This window comes from Arachis hypogaea, chromosome 12 (genome assembly GCF_003086295.3).
Source record: "Arachis hypogaea cultivar Tifrunner chromosome 12, arahy.Tifrunner.gnm2.J5K5, whole genome shotgun sequence".
In the NCBI taxonomy this organism is placed as follows: Eukaryota; Viridiplantae; Streptophyta; class Magnoliopsida; order Fabales; family Fabaceae; genus Arachis; species Arachis hypogaea.
The window spans coordinates 76,906,820-76,933,034 of NC_092047.1; the positions used below are offsets into that span (position 1 = coordinate 76,906,820).

Below are 26,215 nucleotides of genomic sequence, written 5' to 3' on the forward strand. Positions count from 1 at the left end.
AGTGCACTGGGTCGTCCAAGTAATACCTTACGTGAGTAAGGGTCGAATCCCACGGAGATTGTTGGTATGAATCAAGCTATGGTCACCTTGTAAATCTCAGTCAGGCGGATATAAAATAGTAATGGGGTTTTTGAAATTAATTAATAAAATAGGGATAGAGATACTTATGTAAATCATTGGTGAGAATTTCAGATAAGCGAATAGAGATGCTTTCGTTCCTCTGAACCTCTACTTTCCTGCTATCTTCATCCAATCAGTCTTACTCATTTCCATGGCTGGCTTTATGTGATACATCACCACTGTCAATGGCTACTTTCGGTCTTCTCTCGAGAAAATGATCCAAATGCCCTGTCACGGCATGGCTAATCGTCTGGAGGCATCACCCTTGTCAATGGTTTCATCCTATCCTCTCAGTGAAAATGGTCAACGCACCCTGTCACGGCACGGCTATTCATCTGTCGGTTCTCGATCATGCTGGAATAGGATTTACTATCCTTTTGCGTCTGTCACTACGCCCAGCAATCACGAGTTTGAAGCTCGTCACAGTCATTCAATCATTGAATCCTACTCAGAATACCACAGACAAGGTTTAGACTTTCCGGATTCTCTTGAATGCCGCCATCAATCTAGCTTATACCACGAAGATTCTGGTTAAGAGATCTAAGAGACACTCATTCAATCGAAAGTAGAACGGAAGTGGTTGTCAGGCACGCGTTCATGGGGAATGATGATGATTGTTACGTTCATCGCATTCAGGTTGAAGTGCGAATGAATATCTTAGAAGCGAAATAAGATGAATTGAATAGAAAACAGTAGTACTTTGCATTAATCTTTGAGGAACAGCAGAGCTCTACACCTTAATCTATAGAGTACAGAAACTCTACCGTTGAAAATACATAAGTGATAATGGAGTTCATTGGTCTCGGCCCCAGAGGGGAACCGGAGTAACCAAGACTGTGAATACAATGATAAAAGGTTCTATTTATAATAAACTAGTCACTAGGGTTTACAGAAGTAAGTAATTGATGCATAAATCCATTTTCGGGGCCTACTTGGTGTGTGCTTGGGCTGAGCTAAGGCTTTCCACGTGCAGAGGCTCTTTTGGGCGTTCAACGCCAGTTTTGGATCCTTTTCTGGCGTTGAACTCTGGTTTTGGATCCTTTTCTGGCGCTGGACGCCAGAATTGGGCAGAGAACTGGCATTGAACACCAGTTTGCATCGTCTATCCTCGTACAAAGTATGAAATATTATATATTGCTGGAAAGCCCTGGATGTCTACTTTCCAACGCAATTGGAATCACGCCATTTCGAGTTCTGTAGCTCCAGAAAATCCACTTTGAGTGCAGGGAGGTCAGAATCCAACAGCATCAGCAGTCCTTCTTCAACCTCTGAATCTGATTTTTGCTCAAGTCCCTCAATTTCAGCCAGAAAATACCTGAAATCACAGAAAAACACACAAACTCATAGTAAAGTCTAGAAATGTGAATTTACCATAAAAACAAATGAAAACGTCCCTAAAAGTAACTAGATCCTACTAAAAACATACTAAAAATAATGCCAAAAAGCGTATAAATTATCCGCTCATCACTTCACCTCGAAGTACACGGATTGGTATCATGCTCAATTACATGGTTCATGGAAAACGTTTGGTCACCAAGGTGAGATTCTACTTTTTAACCGCCCGAATGGAAACATGCAGATCAAGACGGAGGCGGATTTAAAAGCATGGCTTCGAATCCTGGACTCTATCCTGACATTCGTCATCCCGGGAGCCTGAAAATCTGTTTGGAGCTGCTCAGAAGCTTTGCATGCTTGGTTTGGGACCCCGGAGGCTATTGGCATTCCAAGCACTGGTGGAGATTTTTGGACGAATTTAAACATAAACCACCAAAACAGGATACTCCTCCAATGTCCAACTTAAGGACTTAAACTAAAAGTGCTAGGTGGGAGACAACCCACCATGGTATGGTCGCTTCTTTTTCAATTTATTTCTTGTTAATTGCTTTCATTTTTTCCTTTTTCAATTTTAATTTATTAAACCTGGAATCATGCATAGCATTCATGTTAATCATTGCATTCTGCATTTTTCATGCATATATAAAAAAAAAGGGGTGCACGACACGACCGCATGCCCCATGCGATCGCGTCATATTGCGAAAAACACCACCCGCACGACCGCGTGACCCACGCGGCCGCGTGATATATATATCGGCGTAAGGATCCAACGAACAGAAAGTTGGGCTGGAATCGTGCGGCCCTTGTGCGTTTCGCACAAATTGGCCCACGCGATCGCATGCCCCATGCGATCGCGTCACTTGCACAATACCAATCCCACGCGACCGCGTGAGCGACGCAATCGCGTCGCATGGATTGTACATCCCCAAAAAGGAGACAGAGAGTTGTGCTAAAACGACGCTGGAGTCGTCCGTTTAGCACGAATTCCAGCGACGCGATCGCGCGACCCACGCGATTGCGTCACCCCTCTTTCCCCCCTCTCATGCGATCGCGCGACCTACGCGATCGCGTCACTCCCATTTTCACCCCAACCACGCGACCGCGTGCCCCACGCGGCCGCGTGGATTCGACAGTATAACTCCCCCAGTCACGCGAACCCTATCAGTCGCGCAGCCCCCCCCACCCCCAACCCTCTTCTCCCTCTCTGCTTCTTCTTCCTCCTTCTTCCTCCAGCACCACCAAGCCGCCACCGCGCCACCACCCAGACGCCGCCGCCACGCCGGACGCCGCCGCCGCAACCCCCTCCTCTCCCTTCTTCTTCCTTCTTCCTCTCTCCTCCCCTCTCCACCATTGCCCTCCGCGACCACCGACCCCACCACCGGCCACCCAGCCGCGCCCGCCCCCCTCTCTCCGCCACCCACCCGTAAACCCCCCTTCTTCTATCACTAACACTAAACCCTCTCTCCGCCACTGCCCCCCCTCAGCCGCCACCGCGACACCGTGCCCTGCCACCGCGCCGGACGCCGCCGCAGCCACCTTCTTCCCCGTTTCACCCCTCCCGCCTACCAGGTTCTGCAAAACGCAACCCCCTTTTTATCCGTTCGTCATTTTTCTGTACTTTTTTCCGTTTCTATTCATCATTAGGATAGATAGATATGCATGCTGTAGTGGATTTTTAGGTTGTCAGGTAGCTTAGGCTGTGGTTAGTGGATCTAGGTCTGTTTACTTGCACTGTTCCTGTTTATGTTTTATCATAACTACAATTTTGCTGTTCCTGTGACCTCGTTCATATGCTATGATTTCTTGCATTTGCTGCTTGTTACTCTAAATTTTCCTATTTCTATTCATTACTGGTAACTGCAGCAAGTTTTTAATTCATATGAACTGCTATAATTGCTGTTTATTTTCTGGGACAATCCAATTTTAGCCGGAATGCTGCCCAAATTTTTTAAAATTGTTTTCATTCTTGTTTTGGTTTGGCATTTCTGAACTCTATTTTACTCTGCTTTACCCAAACCATTTCATGAATGCTATGGCAGACTTTCTTATCCTCTTTGATTTTCTGGTTCATAAACAGCATTTGTGATTCACTGATTCCGATTTTTGCTTTCTTTATTTCTATTCGAATCAGCATCACCCTGCTTTCCTTGTTCGATTATGAGTACTTCTATTCTTACCTGTGAATCCTTGTTATATGGAATTTTTCTATGCCACTTACTTTAACCCGCATTTTACTAACTCACTGATTTTAATTTACTAATTTCTTTTTCAAAATCTAACCATACTAACCCTTTTGATCTCTTTTCTGTTTATTTTCACTTTCCTCTAACTTTCTAACCATGGCATATTGTTTATTTTTCCATTTAACATAAATTCAATCACATTTCATTTATTCATTTTCCTTATTCTATTTCTCCCTTGCCGCTTTGAGTTTCCTTTGTTTAATTGCCTATTTGCTTTCCTATTTTATCCATTTCCTGGTTTTCTGTTTTTCAGGATGTCTGCCTCACAAAGGAGAGGAAAAGGTAAGGCTACTGGCAAGCGCAAGAGGGGAGATTCCTCCCAGTCCATCATTGCTCTAATGCATGATTCTTCATGGCGGGAGAAGAACTTCACACAGCAGGAAAAAGCTGACCAGCTGCTCCCTGCGACTGATCCTATAAAATTTGCAAACCGGTACTGTGAGCTGAAGTACCCGGCTTTTGAAAACTCCAGAAATCTATACCTAGAGCGAACTCTGAAGATTCCAGAAGCACTCCAGCAGTACACCACTGAGCAAATCAAGCAAAGGGGCTGGTTCTTTCTGGAAAGAACACTGACAGAGGTCAATTCATCTTGGGTACGGGAATTCTACTGTAACTACTATCTCACTACCCTAGATGCAGTGAACCTGAGAGGAAAGCAAATTCTGGTCACTGAGGAGGCCTTAGAGGACATTCTCTGGCTCCCAGCCAAGTTCGATCAGCCTGATGGTTATTCAAAGCCTGAGGAGGACATGCGTCAGATGCAGTTTGATTGGGATGCCATGAAGGCACGAATAGCTCTCGACCCGATAGTTCCTTGGGAGATGGGTCAGGATACTACCATGCCTAGAGGGATCAAGAGAGCATACTTAAACGATGAGGCTCGGTTATGGCATCAGATCTTGAGTAATTATGTGATGCCGAGTACTCACGAGACGGAGATCCCGGCTGCTATGATCACCCTCCTTTGGTGTGTGCTGGAGGGTAAGGACCTTTATCTGCCACGTTTCATTCGGCGCTATATGGCCAGGGTCCACGTCCGAGGCACCCTCCCCTTTCCATATCTAGTTACACAGCTTGGCCGTCGAGCTGACGTGCCATGGGAGGCTGCCGATGAGAGACCACCAGCGGCGGATTGCAGGAAGATCATTTCGCACAGCCGGAACTTCTTAGCCTTGGGCCACAGACCACCACCATTCACTGCTACTGATGAGTCAGCCCCACCGTCTGCTGGACCCTCTTTTTCTACTGCTGCACCACTTACCCCTGCTACCACCACTGCACCTCCACCTGCCACAGAGCCCGTCTATCATCTGGTGCACCGCTTGTTCCGACGACTTGACCAGATGGAGCGTCGCAACAAGCGGCGCTATGAGCACCTAAAGCTGATGATACGATCCGGTGACATCCCCTCCGAGCCCGACACATCGTCCGAGGCATCTGAGGAGGAGGCGGATGCACCCGAGGCAAAGACCCATCCCCAGGAGGCAGCACCAGCCGCACCACAGGCAGCGGTCCCACATCAGATTGAGGCTGCGGATCTTAAGATCCCGATCCAGTCAGCACCTCCTTCACAGCAGCCAGACTCCCAGCCTACCACCACTGAGACTCCAGCTACCATCCCTCCCAGTGATGACACTTCTTCACACCCGGCTTGATTGAGCATCGGGGACGATGCTTCCTTTTAAGTGTGGGGAGGTCGCCATCTCTGGCGTTTATTTTGGTGAACCACTACATACTTTTTCTTTTATTTTGGATATTTTTCTGTATTTTTCTCTTTTTCTTTTTACTGTTATTTTCTGAGTACTTATACATTGCTTTTATGTATTTTTACTCTATTTTCTGCATTTTGCATTCTTAGTTCATATTTTCGCCATTTAGTTTATTTTAGTTATTTAGTTTAGTTTGCGATTCTGATTTATTAGTGGATTAATTAGTATAGTTTACCCTTTTTAGCATAAGATAGTATAGTTTAAATTGAAAAAAATATAAAAAGGAAGTAAGCTAGGAAATTGAACATATCAGATTTAAATCCACAAACTTTATATATAGCATTACATGATGTAGTTAAGCTGACAACATTTCATCAAGGAGGAACATTAAAACTTTAAAAGCCACCCTAAATAAATTTTTTTATGAGAATAATGGGAATTTTTAACTAAACCTGCATACAATATATAAATGATATATGATGCTTGAGTTAGAGAACACACAGCCTGTGAGTCTTGAGCTTAATTGTATGGTTGCATTCAAACCATAATTTCATTTCTGTGTGTTTCATTTCTTTTTATTCTGATGTTCTTTACTTTGCTTTAATCTATATGTCCAATTATAGAATATAGAATGTAGATACATACCAAGAGAATGATTGAGGCCATCATTTGATTTCAGCTCACTTACCCCAAATTAGCCTACCTTTTACATCACCCTTGTTAGCCCCCTTGAGCCTTTTAAAACCCCTTTATTCTATTTAGCCAAATTACTAGCCTTAAGCAGAAAAATAAAAAGAAATTTCCGAGTGAATCCTTGGTTAGCTTAAGATAGAAAATCATGAATAGAGTTAAATGTGGAAAACCTTTTGGGAACATGGATGATAGAAACAAAAGGTAGAGAAGTAAAAAGGAATAAAATAAAATTTGGAAAGCATGCTCATGAGAAAATCTAAGTGATTCAATTACCATGTGCATTAAAAAAAAAGAGTTATTTTTCAGCAATTAAATAAAAGGGGATACAAAAGAAACTCCCCAATGCAAAAATAAAAACAATGCACATGGGATAAAAATAAAAAGTGAAACATGAGCATGTAACAATAAGTGGGATAATATGGGAGAATAGGTAAAGAAGTTTTATCTTGCTAAATATGTATGTTAGGTGAGATCTTAGTCTAATTAAGGATTCACTTATTAGCTCACTTAACCCTATACATAAATCCTTACCTTTACCTTGGCCCCATTACAACCTCAATTAAAGACCTCATGACTTTTCGGTATGACTATATTCTATAATTGTTGATTGGTTAGATGAAGAACAAAGTTATAGAAGTAAGAATAAAAAGAAAAATAGAGTGAATAAACCCAATAAACACTGAGTGACTAGAGAGTAAACACAAAATCCAGTGAGGGTTCAATAACTCATCAACATATATCTGTATTTAATTTACTAATTGTTTTGCAAGTTTGTACAATATTTTCTTTCCCATCTCATTTGCTAAAATGCTTTATTATTTAAGGGTTGGCTATATATATATATATATATATATATATATATATATATATATATTAGTTTTTAGTATATTTTTATTAGTTTTTAAATAAAATTCACATTTTTGGACTTTACTATGAGTTTTTTTGTTTTTCTTTGATTTCAGGTAATTTCTGGCTGAAATTGAGGGACTTGAGCAAAAATCAGATTCAGAGATTGAAGAAGGACTACAGATGCTGTTGGATTCTGATCTCCCTGCACTCAAAGTGGATTTTCTAGAGCTACAGGAGTCCAAATGGCGCGCTTTCAATTGCTTTGGAAAGTAGACATCCAGGGCTTTCCAGCAATATATAATAGTCCATACTTTTCTTGAGTTTAGACGACCCAAAATGGCATTCAACGCCAGCTCTCTGCCCTATTCTGGAGTTAAACGCCAGAAACAGGTTGCAAAGCAGAGTTAAACGCCAGAAACAGGTTACAAACTGGCGTTTAACTCCAAGAAAGACCTCTGCACGTGAAAGCTTCAATGCTCAGCCCAAGCACACACCAAGTGGGCCTGAAAGTGAATTTCTGCATCATTTACTCATTTCTGTAACCCTAGTAACTAGTTTAGTATAAATAGAACTTTTTACTATCATGTTAACAGTCTGATCTTTGATTAGTTTTATGCTATCTTAGACCTTTATGGGGACTGGTCATTCGGCCATGCCTGGACCTTATTCTTATGTATTTTCAATGGTAGAGTTTCTACACACTATAGATTAAGGTATGGAGCTCTGCTGTTCCTCATGAATTAATGCAAAGTATTATTGTTTTTCTATTCAACTCAAGCCGATTTCTTCTCTAAGATATACACTCGTTCTTCAATCTGACGAATGTGATGATCCGTGACACTCATCATCATTCTCACCTATGAACGCGTGCCTGACAACCACTTCCGTTCTACTTGCAATAGCTTGAGTGCGTATCTCTTAGCCTTTTGGTTCATGACTCATGGTTGCCTCGCCTGACAACCGAGCCTTCCATTCCATGAGATCAGAGTCTTCGTGGTATAGGCCAGAATTATTGGCAACCATTCTTGAGATCCGGAAAGTCTAAACCTTGTCTGTGGTATTCCGAGTAGGATCTGGGAAGGGATGGCTATGACGAGCTTCAAACTCGCGAGTGCTGGGCGTAGTGACAGACGCAAAAGGATTACTGAATCCTATTCCAGTATGATCGAGAATCGACAGATGATTAGCCGTGCGGTGACAGCGCATTTTGGACCATTTTCACTGAGAGGACGGGATGTAGCCATTGACAACGGTGATGCCCAACATAAGCTTGCCATAGAAAGGAGTGTGAATGATTGAATGAAGACAACAGGAAAGCAGAGGTTCAGGAGGAACAAAAGCATCTCTATACGCTTATCTGAAATTCTCACCAATGAATTACATAAGTATCTCTATCCTATTTTATATTTTAATTATATTTTAATTATCAATTCACCATAACCACCCGCCTGACTGAGATTTACAATGTGACCATAGCTTGCTTCAAGCCAACAATCTCCGTGGGATCGACCCTTACTCACGTAAGGTTTATTACTTGGACGACCCAGTGCACTTGCTGGTTAGTTGTGTGAAGTTGTGACAAAGAACTAAGATTATGAACGTGCGTATTAAGTTTTGACGCCGTTACCAAGGAATGAACGATCACGATTTCACCTCACCACTTCTCATTAATGAGCTCCACATGTCCTAGAGACAGGACACAACTCACTGTATATGGTATGACTGGTTTCTTTGTTGAAGACAACTCTCATGCCCGGTGAGAGGCCTTCAGAGGGGACTTTCTTGTCCCTCCAGCCTTTAGGTACTTTTTTTTTAGTACCTTTGTTCTCAGTGCTTGTTAATGGCTACCCAACACTAAACTTAGAATTGATGTTTGGGGGCTTAGTAAAGCTTTGCACTGAAAGAGATGGTTAGAACACTAAGTGTTGCACCATTGTCTCTTTCTTATCAGAGGGAAAATTGGGATTGGACACCTTGAACAAGATGTAGTCCTCTCCTAGTTGGAAAACTATTTCTCCCTTTGACACATTAATCATGGCATTTGCAGTAGCTAGAAAAGGTCTTTCGAGTCCTCATCCTCTCCTATGTCCAAGACTATGAAGTTTGCAGGGATGTAGTGGTCTTCAACCTTCACCAAGACATCCTCTATTAAGCCATATGGCTTCTTCATTGACTTGTCTGCCATCTCTAGTGAGATGTTTGCAGCTTGTACCTCAAAGATTCCCATCTTCTCCATTACAGAGAGTGGCATGAGGTTTATACTTGACCCTAGGTCACACAGAGCCTTCTCAAAGTTCATGGTACCTATGGTACAATGAATCATGAAGCGTCCAGGATCTGGAAGCTTTTGAGGTAGCTTCTGCTAAACCAAAGCTTTTAGCTCTTTGGTAAGTAGTGGAGGTTCTTCCTCCAAAGGCTTTGTACCAAATAGCTTGGCATTCAGCTTCATGAGAGCTCCAAGGTACCGAGCAACTTGCTCTTCCCTAGTGTCATCATCCTCATCAGAGTATGAGTATTCATCAGAACTCATGCATTGCAGAAGTGCATGCAAAGGAACCTCTTTGGTCTCTATATGAGCCTTGGCTTCCTTTAGTTCTTGGATAGGGATTTCTTGAGTAGGTATTGAGCACTCAGAGGGTGTGCCTTTACTGGCATTCAACGCCAGCTCTGGTGGCTCTTTGGGTGTTGAACGCCCATTATGCAAACCCTTACTGGCGTTAAACGCTAGTCCCCTTACCATTTTAGGCGTTGAACGCCCAGCAAGGATGTCCTTGCTGGCATTCAACGCCAGCTTCCCTGCCTGTTGGGGCATTGAACACCCAGTGAGGAAGCCCTCACTGGTGTTCAACGCCAGCTTTGGTGCCAGGTTGGGCGTTGAACGCCCATTGAGGGCTTCCCCACTAGCGTTCAGCGCCAGGCTCTTAGCCATTTTACGCGTTGAACGCCCAGTGAGATCTTCCTCACTGGTGTTCAATGCCTTTCCAGTCTCTCCAGATTTGGCCTTAACCTCAGTGGTCATGGCCTTGCACTCTTCTCTTGGGTTCACTTCAGTGTTACTAGGAGGAGTCTCAGGGATCCTCTTGCTCAGTTGACCAACTTGTATCTCCAAATTTCTAATGGAGGATCTTGTTTCAGTTATAAAACTATGAGTGGTCTTAGAGAGGCTAGAGTCTAGAATGGCTAAGTCAGAAAGGCTCTGCTTAGGAGTCTCCATATTCCCTTGAGAAGATGGGAATGGTGGCTTGTTGTTGAACCTATTCTGGTTCCTTCCACCTTGATTATTATTGAAGCTTTTCTGAGGCTTTTGTTGATCCTTCCATGAAAGGTTAGGATGATTCCTCTATGAAGGGTTGTAGGTGTTTTCATAGGGTTCTCCCATGTAATTCACCTCCTCCATGGTGGGTTGATCAAGATCTTAAGCTTCTACTTCAAAGGAAGCTTCATGAGTGCTGTCGGCTGCAGCTTGCATTCCAGTCAAATGCTGAGTGATCATATTGACCTGCTGGGTCAAGATCTTGTTCTGAGCTAATATGGTATTCAGAATGTCTACTTCAAGAACTCTTTTCCTCTAAGGGACTCCACTGTTCACAGGGTTTCTCTCAGAGGTGTACATGAATTGGTTATTTGCAACCATCTCAATGAGTTCTCTTGCTTCTGTAAGCATTTTCTTCAAGTGGAATGATCCACCTGTAGGGCTGTCCAATAATATTTTGGACATCTCAGACAAACCATCATAGAAGATACCTAGGATAGACCATTCTGAGAGCATGTCAGGAGGACACCTCCTGATCAGTTGCTTATATCTTTTCCAAGCTTCATAGAGGGATTCACCTTCTCTTTGTCTAAAGATTTGGACTTCCACTCTGATTTTGCTCATTCTTTGAGGAGGAAAGAATTTAGCCAAGAAAGCATTGACCAGCTTTTCCCAAGAGTCTAGGCTCTCTTTTGGTTGAGAATCCAACCATATCTTAGCTTTGTCTCTAACAGCAAAGGAAAAGAGCATAAGTCTATAGACCTCAGGATCCACTCCATTGGTCTTAACAGTGTCACAGATTTGTAAGAATTCAGCTAAGAATTGATGTGGATCTTCCAGTGGAAGTCCATAGAACTTGCAATTCTGTTGTAGAAGAGAGACTAACTGAGGCTTAAGCTCAAAGTTGTTAGCTCCAATGGCAAGTACAGAGATGTTTCTGCCATAGAAATTAGAGGTAGGCATGGTGAAGTCACCAAGAACCTTTCTTGCCTCTCCTTTATGATTAGGCTCGGCCATGTCTTCGGCTTCTTGTTCGAAATTTTTTGAGAGGTTTCTTTTGGAGTGTTGTGCTTTAACTTTTTGTAAGCTCCTCCTTAAAGTCCTTTCAGGTTCAGATCAAGATTAAAGAGAGGCTCTTTAACCCTGTTCCTAGTCACAAACAAGAAAAGAAAAACAAGAAAGAAAGGAAGCTTCTATGCCTGATTTGAGTATAGAGGACTTCTAGTGAGATATGAAGAAGAAGAAGAGAAGAGAAGAATGAAGATAGGAGAAGGAGAAGAAGAATTCGAATAAAGTAGAAAAAGAATTCGAAAATTAGAAGTAAAAGAGAAATAAGAATTAAAATATTTTTGTTTTCATTTTATTTATTTATTTAATTCAAAAATTAAAAGTTAATTAATTAAAAAGATTTAAAAATTAAATGATGAATTTTCAAAAATAGAAGAGAGAGATAAAAGAGAATTTTCGAAAATAGGAGAAAGAAGAATTAGTTAAGAAGTTTTAAAAAAGAAGAGAGAGAACAAGTAACTAATTAAGAAAAGATTTGAAAACAAGATAAGATAGAAGATTAGAAAATATTTGAATTTGAAATTTAAATTTTGAATTTTGAAATTGAAATTTGAATTTGAAATTTTAAATTTTGAAATTTTAAATCTTGAATTTTGAATTTGAAACAAGAAAAGATAAAGATTTGAAAAAAGATTTTAATTTTTGAAAAGGTTTGATTTTGCAATTTGAAATTTAACTTTTGAATTTTGAATTTGAATTTTAAAATTTGAATTTGAAATAAGATAAGATAAGATTTTTTGAATTTTTAAGAAAGATAAAAAGATAAGATAAGCTTTTAAAAAAGATATGATTTTTGAAAAGATTTGAATTTTGAAATTTAAAACTAAGATAAGATAAGAAAAGATTTTACACATATTTTTTAAAAGTATTTATAGAATTTAAGAATAACTCTGAGATATTTGGAAAAGTGATTCTAAAGATAAATCTCATGAGCGACTTTGTTTTAGTTTATTATTTTAGAGAAATTGTAGTATTATGGATAAAGAATTATTATATCTTGAATGATATTTGATTATGTGATGAGATGATTGAGATTTGGAAAGGCAACACCAATGACTCTTCTTATCATCGATTTGTCGGGCGCTATAACCCAAGAGCGTATAGGCGTTATAGCCCAAGAGCCTGCGGGTGCTATAACCTAAGAGTATACCGGGCACTATACCCCAAAGCTATGGCAATGAGCGACAACGTCCGTAAGTATGTAATGTCAGGCACAGGTCGAGAACCGATGGATGAGCTCATTACCTACACTAAGGCTAGACATGCATCATACTTGTTTGCGCATATTTCTTGTGCGTTTTGAATTGGTTCTTGTGGTTGTATCTTATGTGTTGTTCGCTCTTGATTGTTGTTTGCTCTATGCTCCTTTGTTGTAGTCTAGTTGACTTGGGACACATGGCCGATATATATATAAGCAACTTAACTTGTTTCACTCTGACCCTATTAAGAACTCCCCAGTTCTTACCCCCTATCTTCCTACCCCCTTCAGATGGAGACGGGTGTCATTTTCTATGAGCTCGAGCAGCCTTATGTGTATGAGGATCCTGTCCTTCACAGCTTCTATGTGGTGGCCGTAGAGCTTTGAATCCGTGAGTACGTAGTTAGAGATCATCTTTTTCAATATTCGCTAGCTTCAACCCTCTTTGATCTTGATGCACCGTATGCTTTTTCGCTGTCATGGTTACATGGTGCAGGAATCCCCACACTTCGTATAGATCTTACTCAGGGTCGATCCCACGAGGATTGTGGTTTGAAGCAACTGGTGCACGAAATTGCGATCATCAATGGCGCCAACAACTTGGTATGCACAATTGTAATCTCAACTCTTTATCACAACTTCGCACAACTAACCAGCAAGTGCACTGGGTCGTCCAAGTAATAAACCTTACGTGAGTAAGGGTCGATCCCACGGAGATTGTCGGCCTGAAGCAAGCTATGGTCACCTTGTAAATCTCAGTCAGGCGGATTCAAATGGTTATGGTGAATTGATAATAAAAAGATAAATAAAACGTAAAATAAAGATAGAGGTACTTATGTAATTCTTTGGTGAGAATTTCATATAAGTGTATAGAGATGCTTTCGTTCCTCTGAACCTCTGCTTTCCTGCTGTCTTCATCCAATCATTCCTACTCCTTTCCATGGCAAGCTTTATGTAGGGCATCACCGTTGTCAATGGCTACATCCCATCCTCTCTGTGAAAATGGTCCAATGCGCTGTCACTGCATGGCTAATCATCTGTCGGTTCTCGATCATATTGAAATAGGATTTACTATCCTTTTGCATCTGTCACTACGCCCAGCACTCGCGAGTTTGAAGCTCGTCATAGCCATCCCTTCCCAGATCCTACTCGGAATACCACAGACAAGGTTTAGACTTTCCAGATCTCAAGAATGGCCGTCCATGGGTTCTAACTTATACCACGAAGATTCTAATATCTCGGACTCGATCCTCTGTATTAGATATCTAAGAGATACTCATTCTAGCTTGTTTGCATGTAGAACAGAAGTGTTTGTCAGGCACGCGTTCATAAGTGAGAATGATGATGAGCGTCACATAATCATCACATTCATCATGTTCTTGGGTGCGAATGGATATCTTAGAGAAGGAATAAGCTTGAATTGAATAGAAAAATAGTAGTACTTTGTATTAATTCATGAGGAATAGCAGAGCTCCACACCTTAATCTATGGAGTGTAAAAACTCTACCGTTGAAAATACATAAGTGATAAGGTCCAGGCATGGCCGAGAGGCCAGCCCCCAAATGTGATCTAACGATAAAACTAAAGATGTAAATACAATAGTAAAAAATCCTATTTATACTAAACTAGTTACTAGGGTTTACAGAGATAAGCAAATGATGCAGAAATCCACTTTCGGGGCCCACTTGGTGTGTGCTTGGGCTGAGCATTGAGCTTTACACGTGTAGAGGCTTCTCTTGGAGTTGAACGCCAGTTTGTAACCTGTTTCTGGCGTTTAACTCCACTTTGCAACCTGTTTCTGGTGTTTAACTCCAGAATGCAGCATGGAACTGGCGTTCAACACCAGTTTGCGTCATCTAAACTCGGGAAAAGTATGGACTATTATATATTACTGGAAATCCCTGGATGTCTACTTTCCAACGCAATTAAGAGCGCGCCATTTGGAGTTCTGTAGCTCCAGAAAATCCACTTTGAGTGCAGGGAGGTCTGAATCAGATTTTTGCTCAGGTCCCTCAATTTCAGCCAGAAATTACCTGAAATCATAGAAAAACACACAAACTCATAGTAAAGTCCAGAAATGTGATTTTATTTAAAAACTAATAAAAATATACTAAAAACTAACTAAATCATACTAAAAACTATGTAAAAACAATGCCAAAAAGCCTATAAATTATCCGCTCATCATAACACCAAACTTAAATTGTTGCTTGTCCCCAAGCAACTGAAAATCAAATAGGATAAAAAGAAGAGAATATACTATAAATTCCAAAATATCAATGAAACTTAGCTCCAATCAGATGAGCGGGACTTGTAGCTTTTTGCCTCTTGAATAGTTTTGGCATCTCGCTTTATCCATTGAGGTTCAGAATGATTGGCATCTATTGGAACTCAGAGTTCAGATAGTGTTATTGATTCTCCTAGTTCAGTATGTTGATTCTTGAACACAGCTACTTTATGAGTCTTGGCCATGGCCCTAAGCACTTTGTTTTCCAGTATTACCACCGGATACATAAATGCCACAGACACATAACTGGGTGAACCTTTTCAGATTGTGACTCAGCTTTGCTAAAGTCTCCAGTGAGAGGTGTCCAAGGCTCTTAAGCACACTCTTTTTTGCTTTGGACCATGACTTTAACTGCTCAGTCTCAAGTTTTCACTTGACACCTTCACGCCACAAGCACATGGTTAGGGACAGCTTGGTTTAGCCGCTTAGGCCAGGATTCTATTCCTTTAGGCCCTCCTATCCACTGATGCTCAAAGCCTTGGATCCTTTTTATTACCCTTGCCTTTTGGTTTTAAGGGCTATTGGCTTTTTGCTCTTGCCTTTTGGTTTAAAGAGCTTTTGGCTTTTTCTGCTTGCTTTTTCTTTTTCTTTTTCTCCCTTTTTTGTCGCATTTTTTTTCTCCAAGCTTTTGTATTCACTGCTTTTTCTTGCTTCAAGAATCATTTTTATGAATTTTCAAATTATCAAATAACATTTCTGCTTTTCATCATTCTTTCAAGAGCCAACATATTTAACATTCATAAACAACAACTTCAAAAGACATATGCACTGTTCAAGCATTCATTCAGAAAACAAAAAGTGTTGCCACCACATCAAAATAATTAAACTAGTTTCAAGGATGAATTTGAAACCATGTACTTCTTGTTCTTTTGTAATTAAAACATTTTTCATTCAAGAGAGGTGATGGATTCATATTCATAACTTTAAGGCATAGACACTTAGACACTAATGATCATGTAATAAGACACAAATATAAATAAACATAAAGCATGGAAACTGAAAACAGAAAATAAATAGACAAGGAGATTAAGGAATGAGTCCACCTTAGTGAGGGTGGCGTCTTCCTCTTCTTGAAGAACCAATGGTGCTTTTGAGCTCCTCTATGTCTCTTCCTTGTCTTTGTTGCTTTTCCCTCATAGCTCTTTGATCTTCTCTAATTTCATGGAGGATGATGGAATGCTCTTGGTGCTCCACCCTTAGTTGTCCCATATTGGAACTTAATTCTCCTAGGGAAGTGTTGATTTGCTCCCAATAATTCTGTGGAGGAAAGTGCATCCCCTGAGGCATCTCAGGGATTTCATGGTGAGGAATTTCCTCATGCTCATGTTGAGGTCCATGATCTCTTATTTGCTCCATCCTTTTCTTAGTGATGGGCTTGTCCTCTTCAATGAGGATGTCTCCCTCTATGTCAATTCCAGCCGAATTGCAGAGGTGGCAAATAAGGTGAGGAAAGGCTAACCTTGCCTAAGTAGAGGACTTGTCAGCCACCTTGTAGAGTTCTTGAGGTATAATCTCATGAACTTCTACCTCTTCTCCAATCATGATACTATGGATCATGATGGCCCGGTCTATAGTAACCTCAGACCGGTTACTAGTAGGAATGATTGAGCGTTGAATGAACTCTAGCCATCCCCTAGCCACTGGTTTGAGGTCATGCCTTCTTAGTTGAACCGGCTTGCCTCTTGAGTCAATTTTCCATTGAGCTCCTTCCTCACATATGTCTATGAGAACTTGGTCAAACCTTTGATCAAAGTTGACCCTTCTTGTGTAGGGGTGTGCGTTCTCTTCCATCATTGGCAAGTTGAACGCTAGCCTTACATTTTCCGGACTGAAATCTAAGTATTTCCCCCGAACCATGGTAAGCCAATGCTTTGGATTCGGGTTCACACTTTGATCATGGTTCCTAGTGATCCATGCGTTTTCATAGAACTCTTGAATCATTAGGATTCCGACTTGTTGAATGGGGTTGGTGAGAACTTCCTAACCTCTTCTTTGGATCTCAAGTCGGATCTCTGGATACTCATTCTTTTTGAGCTTGAAAGGAACCTCAGGGATCACTTTCTTCTTGGCCACAACTTCATAAAAGTGGTCTTAATGGACCTTTGAGATGAATCTCTCCATCTCCTATGGCTCAGAGGTGGAAGCAATTGCATTCTCTTTCCTCTTTCTTGAGGTTTCTCTGGCCTTAGGTGCCATTGATGGTTATGGAAAACAAAAAGCAATGCTTTTTACCACACCAAACTTAAAATGTTTGCTCGTCCCCGAGAAAAAGAAGAAAGAAAGAAAAAGGAGAAGAAGAGAAATAGAGGAGAGGGAGAGAGAGGTTGTTTCGGCCAAGGGGGAGAAGAGAGGTTTGTGTTGTGTGAAAATGAAGAAAGAATGAGGGGTTTATATAGAAGTGGGGGGAGGGTTAAGGTTCAGCCATTAGGGTTGGGTTTGGGAGGGAAAATAGTTTGAATTTTGAAGGTAGGTGGGGTTTTTGGGGAAGAGATGATGGATGTGAGTGGTGAAGAGGTGATGGAGAAGAGTGATTGAGTTGATTAGTGAAGGGTATTTGGGGAAGAGAGTTATGAAAAGGTGTGAAGAGGAGAGAAGAAAAAGTGGGGATCCTGTGGGATCCACAGATCAAGTGGGGTCAAGGACTTAACATCCCTGCCCCAATTAGGCGTGTAAAATGCCCTTACTGTGCAATCCTGGCGTTTAACGCCAGACTGCTGCCTGTTTCTGGCGTTAAACGCCCAAATGCAGCTTGTTTCTGGCGTTTAACGCCAGGTAGATGCTTGGTTCTGGCGTTAAACGCCATCTTGGTGCTTGTTTCTGGCGTTAAACGCCAGACAGATGCTTGCTTCTGGCGTTTAACACCAGCATGCCTCTCCTCTAGGGTGTGCTGTTTTTAAAGCTGTTTTTCAATCTATTTTTGATTTTTTTTCAGTATTTTTTGTGACTCCACATGATCATCAACCTAATAAAACATGAAATAACAAAGAAAAAATAAAATAGATATAATTAAATAACATTGGGTTGCCTCCCAACAAGTGCTTCTTTAATGTCAATAGCTTGACAGTGAGCTCTCATGGAGCCTCACAGATAATCAGAGCAAGGTTGGAACCTCCCAACACCAAACTTAGAGTTTGAATGTGGGGGTTCAACACCAAACTTAGAGTTTGGTTGTGGCCTCTCAACACCAAACTTAGAGTTTGACTGTGGGGGCTTTGGTTGACTCTGCAGTGAGAGAAGCTTTTCATGCTTCCTCTCCATGGTTACAGAAGGAGATCCTTGAGTTTCAAACACAAGGTTATCCTCATTAAGTTGAAGGATCAACTCTCCTCTGTCTACATCAATCACAGCTCTTGCTGTGGCTAGGAAGGGTCTTCCAAGGATGATGGATTCATCCTCATCCTTCCCAGTGTCTAGGATTATGAAATCAGCAGGGATGTAAAGGCCTTCAACCTTTACTAACACGTCCTCTACTAGTCCATAAGCCTATTTTCTTGAGTTGTCTACCATCTCTAATGAGATTCTGGCAGCTTCCACCTCAAAGATTCCCAGTTTCTCCATTACAGAGAGTGGCATGAGGTTTATCCCTGACCCAAGGTCACATAGAGCCTTCTCAAAGGTCATGGTGCCTATGGTACAAGGTATTAAGAACTTTCCAGGATCCTGTTTCTTCTGAGGCAATGTTAGTTGATCTAGATCACTCAGTTCATTGATGAGTAAGGGAGGTTCATCTTCCCAAGTCTCATTACCAAATAACTTGGCATTCAGCTTCATGATTGCACCAAAGTATTTGGCAACTTGCTCTTCAGTAACATCCTCATTCTCTTCAGAAGAAGAATACTCATCAGAGCTCATGAAGGGCAGAATGAGGTTCAATGGAATCTCTATGGTCTCTAGATGAGCCTCAGATTCCTTTGGTTCCTCAAAGGGATACTCCTTATTGGTCACTGGACGTCCCAGGAGGTCTTCCTCACTGGGATTCACGTCCTCTCCCTCCCCTGTAGGTTCGGCCATGATGGTTAAATCAATGGCCTTGCACTCTCTTTTTGGATTCTCTTCGGTATTGCTTGGGAGAGTACTAGGAGGAGTTTCAGTGACTCTTTTACTCAGCTGGCTCACTTGTGCCTCCAAATTTCTAATGGAGGATCTTGTTTCATTCATGAAACTTAAAGTGGCCTTAGATAGATCAGAGACTATATTTGCTAAGCTAGATGGATTCTGCTCAGAATTCTCTGTCTGTTGCTGAGTGGATGATGAAAAAGGCTTGCTATTGCTAAACCTGTTTCTTCCACCATTATTAAAGCCTTGTTGAGGCTTTTGTTGATCCTTCCATGAGAAATTTGGATGATTCCTCCATGAGGGATTATAGGTGTTTCCATAGTGTTCACCCATGTAATTCACCTCTGCTATTGCAGGGTTCTCAGGATTATAAGCTTCTTCTTCAGAAGATGCCTCTTTAGTACTGTTGGATGATTCCTTTAATCCATTCAGACTCTGAGAGATCATATTGACTTGCTGAGTCAATATTTTATTCTGAGCCAGTATGGCATTCAGAGTATCAATTTCAAGAACTCCCTTCCTCCTAGGCGTCCCATTACTCACAGGATTCCTTTCAGAAGTGTACATGAACTGGTTATTTGCAACCATGTCAATGAGTTCTTGAGCTTCTGCAGGCATTTTCTTTAGGTGAATGGATCCACCTACAGAATGGTCCAATGACATCTTTGATAATTCAAACAGACCATCATAGAATATATCCAGGATGGTCCATTCTGAAAGCATGTCAGAAGGACACTTTTTGGTCAGTTCCTTGTATCTCTCCCAAGCTTCATAGAGGGATTCACCTTCCTTTTGTCTGAAGGTTTGAACATCCACTCTAAGCTTGCTAAGCTTTTGAGGAGGAAAGAACTTGGCTAAGAAAGCCGTGACCAGCTTATCCCAAGAGTTCAGGCTGTCTTTAGGTTGAGAGTCCAACCATATTCTAACTCTGTCTCTTACAGCAAATGGGAAAAGCATAAGCCTGTAGACCTCGGGATCAACCCCATTGGTCTTAACAGTATCATAGATCTGCAAGAATTCAGTTAAGAACTGAAAGGGATCTTCGGATGAAAGTCCATAAAACTTGCAATTCTGTTGCATCAAAGAAACTAATTGAGGTTTCAGCTCAAAATTGTTTGCTCCAATGGCAGGGATAAGATGCTTCTTCCATGTAAATTGGAATTAGGTGCAGTAAAGTCACCAAGCATCTTCCTAGCATTGTTATTATTTTCGGCCATGTCTCCTTTTTTCAAAAATTTCTGTCAGATTTTCTCTAGAGAGTTGTGCTTTAGCTTCCCATAGCTTCCTCTTTAGAGTCCTTTTAGGTTCTGGATCAGCTTCAACAAGAATGTACTTGTCCCTGTTCCTGCTCATATGAAAAAGAAGAGAACAGAAAAGAATAGGAATCCTCTATGTCACAGTATAGAGATTCCCTTATGTGAGTAGAAGAATAGAAGAGTAGAGGAAGGAGAAGAGAGAAAATTCGAAATTAAATTAAAAATAAAAGGAAAATATTTTTGTTTATTATTTTAATTATTAGTTAGATTTTGAAAATTAAAAAGAAAAATAAAATTAAATTAAAATTTAAAACAATTAGTTAATTAAAAGGAATTTTGAAAAAGAGGAATGTGATTTTCGAAAATTAGAGAGAGAAAATTAGTTAGGTAGTTTTGAAAAAGATATGATTGAAATAGTAATCTTTTAAAATCAAACAAAAAGTCAAGTAGTTAATTGAAAAAGATTTGAAAATCAATTTTTGAAAAGATAAGAAGTTAGAAAAGAAGTTAGAAAAAGATTTTGAAATTGATTTTGAAAAAGATGTGATTGAAATTTAAAAAGATATGATTGAAAATTATTTTGAAAAAGATTTGAATTGGAAATTAAAAAGATTTGATTTTGAAAATTGAAGTTGATTACTTGACTAACAAGAAACTAAAAAGATATGATTCTAGAGTTTAAAGATTGAACCTTTCTTATTAGGCAAGTAACAAACTTAAAAATTTTGAATCAATCACATTAATTGTTAGTAAAGATTTTGAAAATCAATCATAAAGTTTTTGAAAATATGAAGGAAAAATTGAAAAAGATTTGATTTTTGAAAAAGATAGAATTTTTAAATTGAAAATTTGATTTGACTCATAAGAAACAACTAAATTTTAAAAAGTTTTGAAAAAGTCAACTCAAATTTTCGAGTTTTATGAGATGAAAAAGGGAAAGATATATATTTTTTTTAAAAAATTTTAATGATGAAAGAGAAAAACACCAAAAAGACTAAATGCATGAAAATTTTGGATCAAAACAAGGGAAACATGAAAGAACACTTTGAATGCAAAGATGAACACCAAGAACACTTTGAAGATTATGATGAACATCAAGTATGTATTTTTGAAAAAAAATTTTAAGAAAAGAAAAACATGCAAGACGCCAAACTTAAAAATTTTTATTCTCTGGACACTAATAATTCAAGAATGCATATGAAAAATAAGAAAAGACACAAAACAAGAAAATATGAAGATCAAACAAGAAGACTTGTCAAGAACAACCTGAAGATCATGAAGAACAAATGCATGAGTTTTTGAAAATTTTAAGAGAAATTAAAAAGATGCAATTAACACCAAACTTAAAATTTGACACAAGACTCAAACAAGAAACACAAAATTATTTTTGATTTTATAAATTTTTTGGATTTTTCAAAAATTATTTTGGAAAAACGAAAAAGAAGAAATTTTTTTTTCGAAAATAAGAATAATAAAAACAAAAAGGTTAAAATTAAAATAAAGTTACCTAATCTGAGCAACAAGATGAACTGTCAGTTGTCCAAACTCGAACAATCCCCGGCAACAGCGCCAAAAACATGGGGCACAAAATTGCGATCATCAATGGCGCCAACAACTTGGTACGCACAATTGTAATCTCAACTCTTTATCACAACTTCGCACAACTAACCAGCAAGTGCACTGGGTCGTCCAAGTAATAAACCTTACGTGAGTAAGGGTCGATCCCACGGAGATTGTCGGCCTGAAGCAAGCTATGGTCACCTTGTAAATCTCAGTCAGGCGGATTCAAATGGTTATGGTGAATTGATAATAAAAAGATAAATAAAACATAAAATAAAGATAGAGGTACTTATGTAATTCTTTGGTGAGAATTTCAGATAAGCGTATAGAGATGCTTTCGTTCCTCTGAACATCTGCTTTCCTGCTGTCTTCATCCAATCATTCCTACTCCTTTCCATGGCAAGCTTTATGTAGGGCATCACCGTTGTCAATGGCTACATCCCATCCTCTCTGTGAAAATGATCCAATGCGCTGTCACTGCATGGCTAATCATCTGTCGGCTCTCGATCATACTGGAATAGGATTTACTATCCTTTTGTGTCTGTCACTACACCCAGCACTCGCGAGTTTGAAGCTCGTCATAGCCATCCCTTCCCAGATCCTACTCGGAATACCACAGACAATGTTTAGACTTTCCAGATCTCAAGAATGGCCGTCCATAGGTTCTAACTTATACCCGAAGATTCTAATATCTCGGACTCGATCCTCTGTATTAGATATCTAAGAGATACTCATTCTAGCTTGTTTGCATGTAGAACGGAAGTGTTTGTCAGGCACGCATTCATAGGTGAGAATGATGATGAGCGTCACATAATCATCACATTCATCATGTTCTTGGGTGCGAATGGATATCTTAGAGAAGGAATAAGCTTGAATTGAATAGAAAAACAATAGTACTTTATATTAATTCATGAGGAACAGCAGAGCTCCACACCTTAATCTATAGAGTGTAGAAACTCTACCGTTGAAAATACATAAGTGATAAGGTCCAGGCATGGCCGAGAGGCCAGCCCCCAAATGTGATCTAAAGATAAAACTAAAGATGTAAATACAATAGTAAAAAGTCCTATTTATACTAAACTAGTTTCTAGGGTTTACAGAGATAAGTAAATGATGCAGAAATCCACTTCCGGGGCCCACTTGGTGTGTGCTTGGGCTGAGTATTGAGCTTTACACGTGTAGAGGCTTCTCTTGGAGTTGAACGCCAGTTTGTAACCTGTTTCTGGCGTTTAACTCCACTTTGCAACCTGTTTCTGGCGTTTAACTCTAGAATGCAGCATGGAACTGGCGTTCAACGCCAGTTTGCGTCATCTAAACTCGGGAAAATATGGACTATTATATATTGCTGGAAAGCCCTGGATGTCTACTTTTCAACTCAATTGAGAGCGCGCTATTTGGAGTTCTGTAGCTCCAGAAAATCCACTTTGAGTGCAGGGAGATCAGAATCCAACAGCATCTACAGTCCTTTTTCAGCCTGAATCAGATTTTTGCTCAGGTCCCTCAATTTCAGCCAGAAATTACCTAAAATCACAGAAAAACACACAAACTCATAGTAAAATCCAGAAATGTGATTTTTATTTAAAACTAATAAAAATATACTAAAAACTAACTAAATCATACTAAAAACTATGTAAAAATAATGCCAAAAAGCGTATAAATTATCCGCTCATCAGCAACTTATGGTTATCTTATAGATCTTACTCAGGCAAGTAGGAGATGTTGGTATGTTGTTTAATTGCATAAAAGGAATAATGAGATCTAAACTAGGTTGACCTGTTTACAATGATAAGAAGATGGTCAAGGCTTGGAGATGCTTTGTCCTTCTGGATTAGCTCTGGTCTTACTGTCTTCTTTAATTGTGAATGATTTCTTCTATGGCAGGCTATATGTGATTGTCACCGGTTGAGAGGTCGCCAATGCTCCTCTAAATCTGAGCCCTAGGGTTAGTGCGGATTCATTCTGATTTAGGGTGAAGCTCCTGTAGTCCATTCTCCTTAATGATCCTACTCAAAATGTCACAGACAAGGTCAGATCCTCCAGATCAGAGAATGCTACACCTTTGGGTTCTAGCCACTACCACAAAGACCCTAATCTCCCCATACCTCGGCTGAACTGGTGTCTCAAGAAGTCGCCAACGAAGTCATGGATTAGCCGTCTAAGAGATTTATAATCAAGCTAGTGATTCAATGCTTTCCAGTTACGTATTCACACGAACCCAAGAAGAACACGGGTGGTTGTCAAGCACGCGGTCTTAGAATGAAGAACGAAGATGATTGTCATGGGTCATCCCATTCATCAAGTTGAACAACGAAGTTACATCTTAGAATTGAATCAAACACGAATTGAAGAAAAACAGTAATACTTTTATTAATCCATAAAACTCAACAGGGCTCCTCCCCTCAACCTAGGAGGTTTAGAAACTCATACTGATAGAAAATACAATGTGAAAAATGAAATATGGTAGATCTCCCCTTGAAGATCGTTTAAAAGTTCTTTAAATACTAAGCTAATGACTAAGGATTACATAAGAAAGGGTAAAACAGTCTTTGGGCTGAGCTTTGATGAGATTTACATGCTAGGAGGCCTCTAGGGCGTTGAATGCTAGCCAGGGGGTCCTCTTTGGGCGTTTGGACGCTAGTCTCCTCCTTGTGGGCGCTGGATGCCTGGACTGGGGTAGAAGGCTGGCGTTAAATGCCTGTTTTGGGCCTTCAATTCTGAAGCAAAGTATGGACTATTATACATTGCTGGAATGCTCTAAAAGTCAGCTTTTCTTTAGCCATTAAGAACGCTCCATTTAGACTTCTGTAGCTCCAAAAAAGATCTTTCGAGTGAAAGGAGGTCAGATCCGGATAGCATCTACAGTGCTTTCTCTGTCTCTGAATCAGACTTTTGCTCCAGCTCCTCAATTTCAGCCAGAAAATACCTGAAATTTCATAAAAACACACAAACTCAAAGTAGAATCCAAAAATATGAATTTTACACTAAAATCTATGAAAACTTAATAAAAATTAAACAAAACATGCTAAAACTATATGAAAATGATGCCAAAAAGCGTATAAAATATCCGCTCATCATTACATCTCGATTCTGTCCACCATTCTTTTGACTTCATGCATGGAGGTCCTATTCCAGCACAGCAGGATGGTCAAGCGGTGCTTGAGCCTGGCCCTATCATCGATGACTACATTCTTGAGTCTCCTCCAGTAGATTTGGATATGTCGATAGAGTCTCTTTTTACTCACCCCTCTGACCCTTTCACTATAGAGCCTATCGGTACATCAGCTGCAGCTTCTGGTTAGCCTTTAGTAGTTGTGCATATTTTTTCTAGTGGTACAGCTTCCGCAGGCGACATCAGTGATGGTAGTCCCAAAAGTACATCAGAGGTCATCGTTATTTTTGACGACGAAGATGTCGAGGAGATAGAGATTGTGGATCTGACTTCTGAGAATGATGAGGATCTAGAAATGGATATAGAGATCGTGGACTTGACTTCTGATAGCGACTAGGTAGAGACATCAGCATCTTCTTTTAGCATCTCTCCGATTTAGTGTTTTTTTTAGACTCTCACTTTTGTTTCTCGAGAGACAATGCGATGACTTAAAATTTGCACAACACAAATTCCTTTAGCAAGTGTACCGAATCGCCAAGTAATAACTCACTTTTGAGTGAGGTCGATCCCACAGGGATTGATGGATTAAGCAACTTTAGTTAGGTGATTTATCTAGTTAAGCAAATATTTGATGATTTTGTATAATTGTCTGAAAAAAATTGTAATTGACAAAGAAAGTAAATATATTGAATTTAAATTGCTGAAGAATAAAGAGTTGAAAGTGAATTGTGAAAGGTAAATGGCGGAAACTCAAATGACAAGAAATTAAAAAGCTGAAACTTAAATGACAAGAAAGTAAAAGCAAGAATGTAAATAGCAATGAAAGATAAATTGCATGAAATGTAAATGGGTTCTGAGTGCTGGAAATCAAAGATAACAAGAAATTTAAAGCAATTGAAATGAAGAGCAACAATGGATGAGATTCATTAGGGATTGGAGATATTATGATTCTTCATGAATCAATGGGTCTCAACTTCATTCTCAATCATATGAAGTAGATCTATGGCGGATTGTAAATAATTGAGTTCCAATTCCTTGGCAACCCAATTTCTTTTAACACAATCAATTGCCAATTCCTTGATCTAATTGTTCATGAGAAGAGGTTAAGTTCAAATTTCTAATCCACAAGCCACACAACCCTTAGGATCTCAATTCAAAGAGGTTATATGTCACGTACCAACTAAGAATGTATTGATCAAAAGAATTATAAGGAAGAAGCTTCAAACTGAATCCTATGATCCCTTTTCCAAGGCTCACATAGAGATTCAAGTAGATCCAAACCCACTTCCGGTAGTGAATAGATATATAAAGCACAAAAGCTTTTCCTTAACTACAACAAGCGGATTGAGAAAAAGAAGAAGAAATGCATTAATTCATTTGAATTACAATAGAGCTCTTCCCCCTAAGGATGTGGGATTTAGTGGATCATAATTCTGGAAAACTCAGAAAAAAATAAAGTACGTGAAAAGTAAAACTAAG

General features: G+C 39.8%; 1 non-coding gene across 1 annotated transcript; it reads left to right on the forward strand.

Annotated features, from left to right (window-relative positions):
- Positions 1 to 19,528: 19,528 nt before the first annotated feature.
- Positions 19,529 to 19,636, forward strand: LOC112731918 (small nucleolar RNA R71). The gene has a single exon (XR_003167667.1). It is a non-coding gene; the product is annotated as a small nucleolar RNA R71 (small nucleolar RNA).
- The last annotated feature ends 6,579 nt before the right edge of the window (positions 19,637 to 26,215 follow it).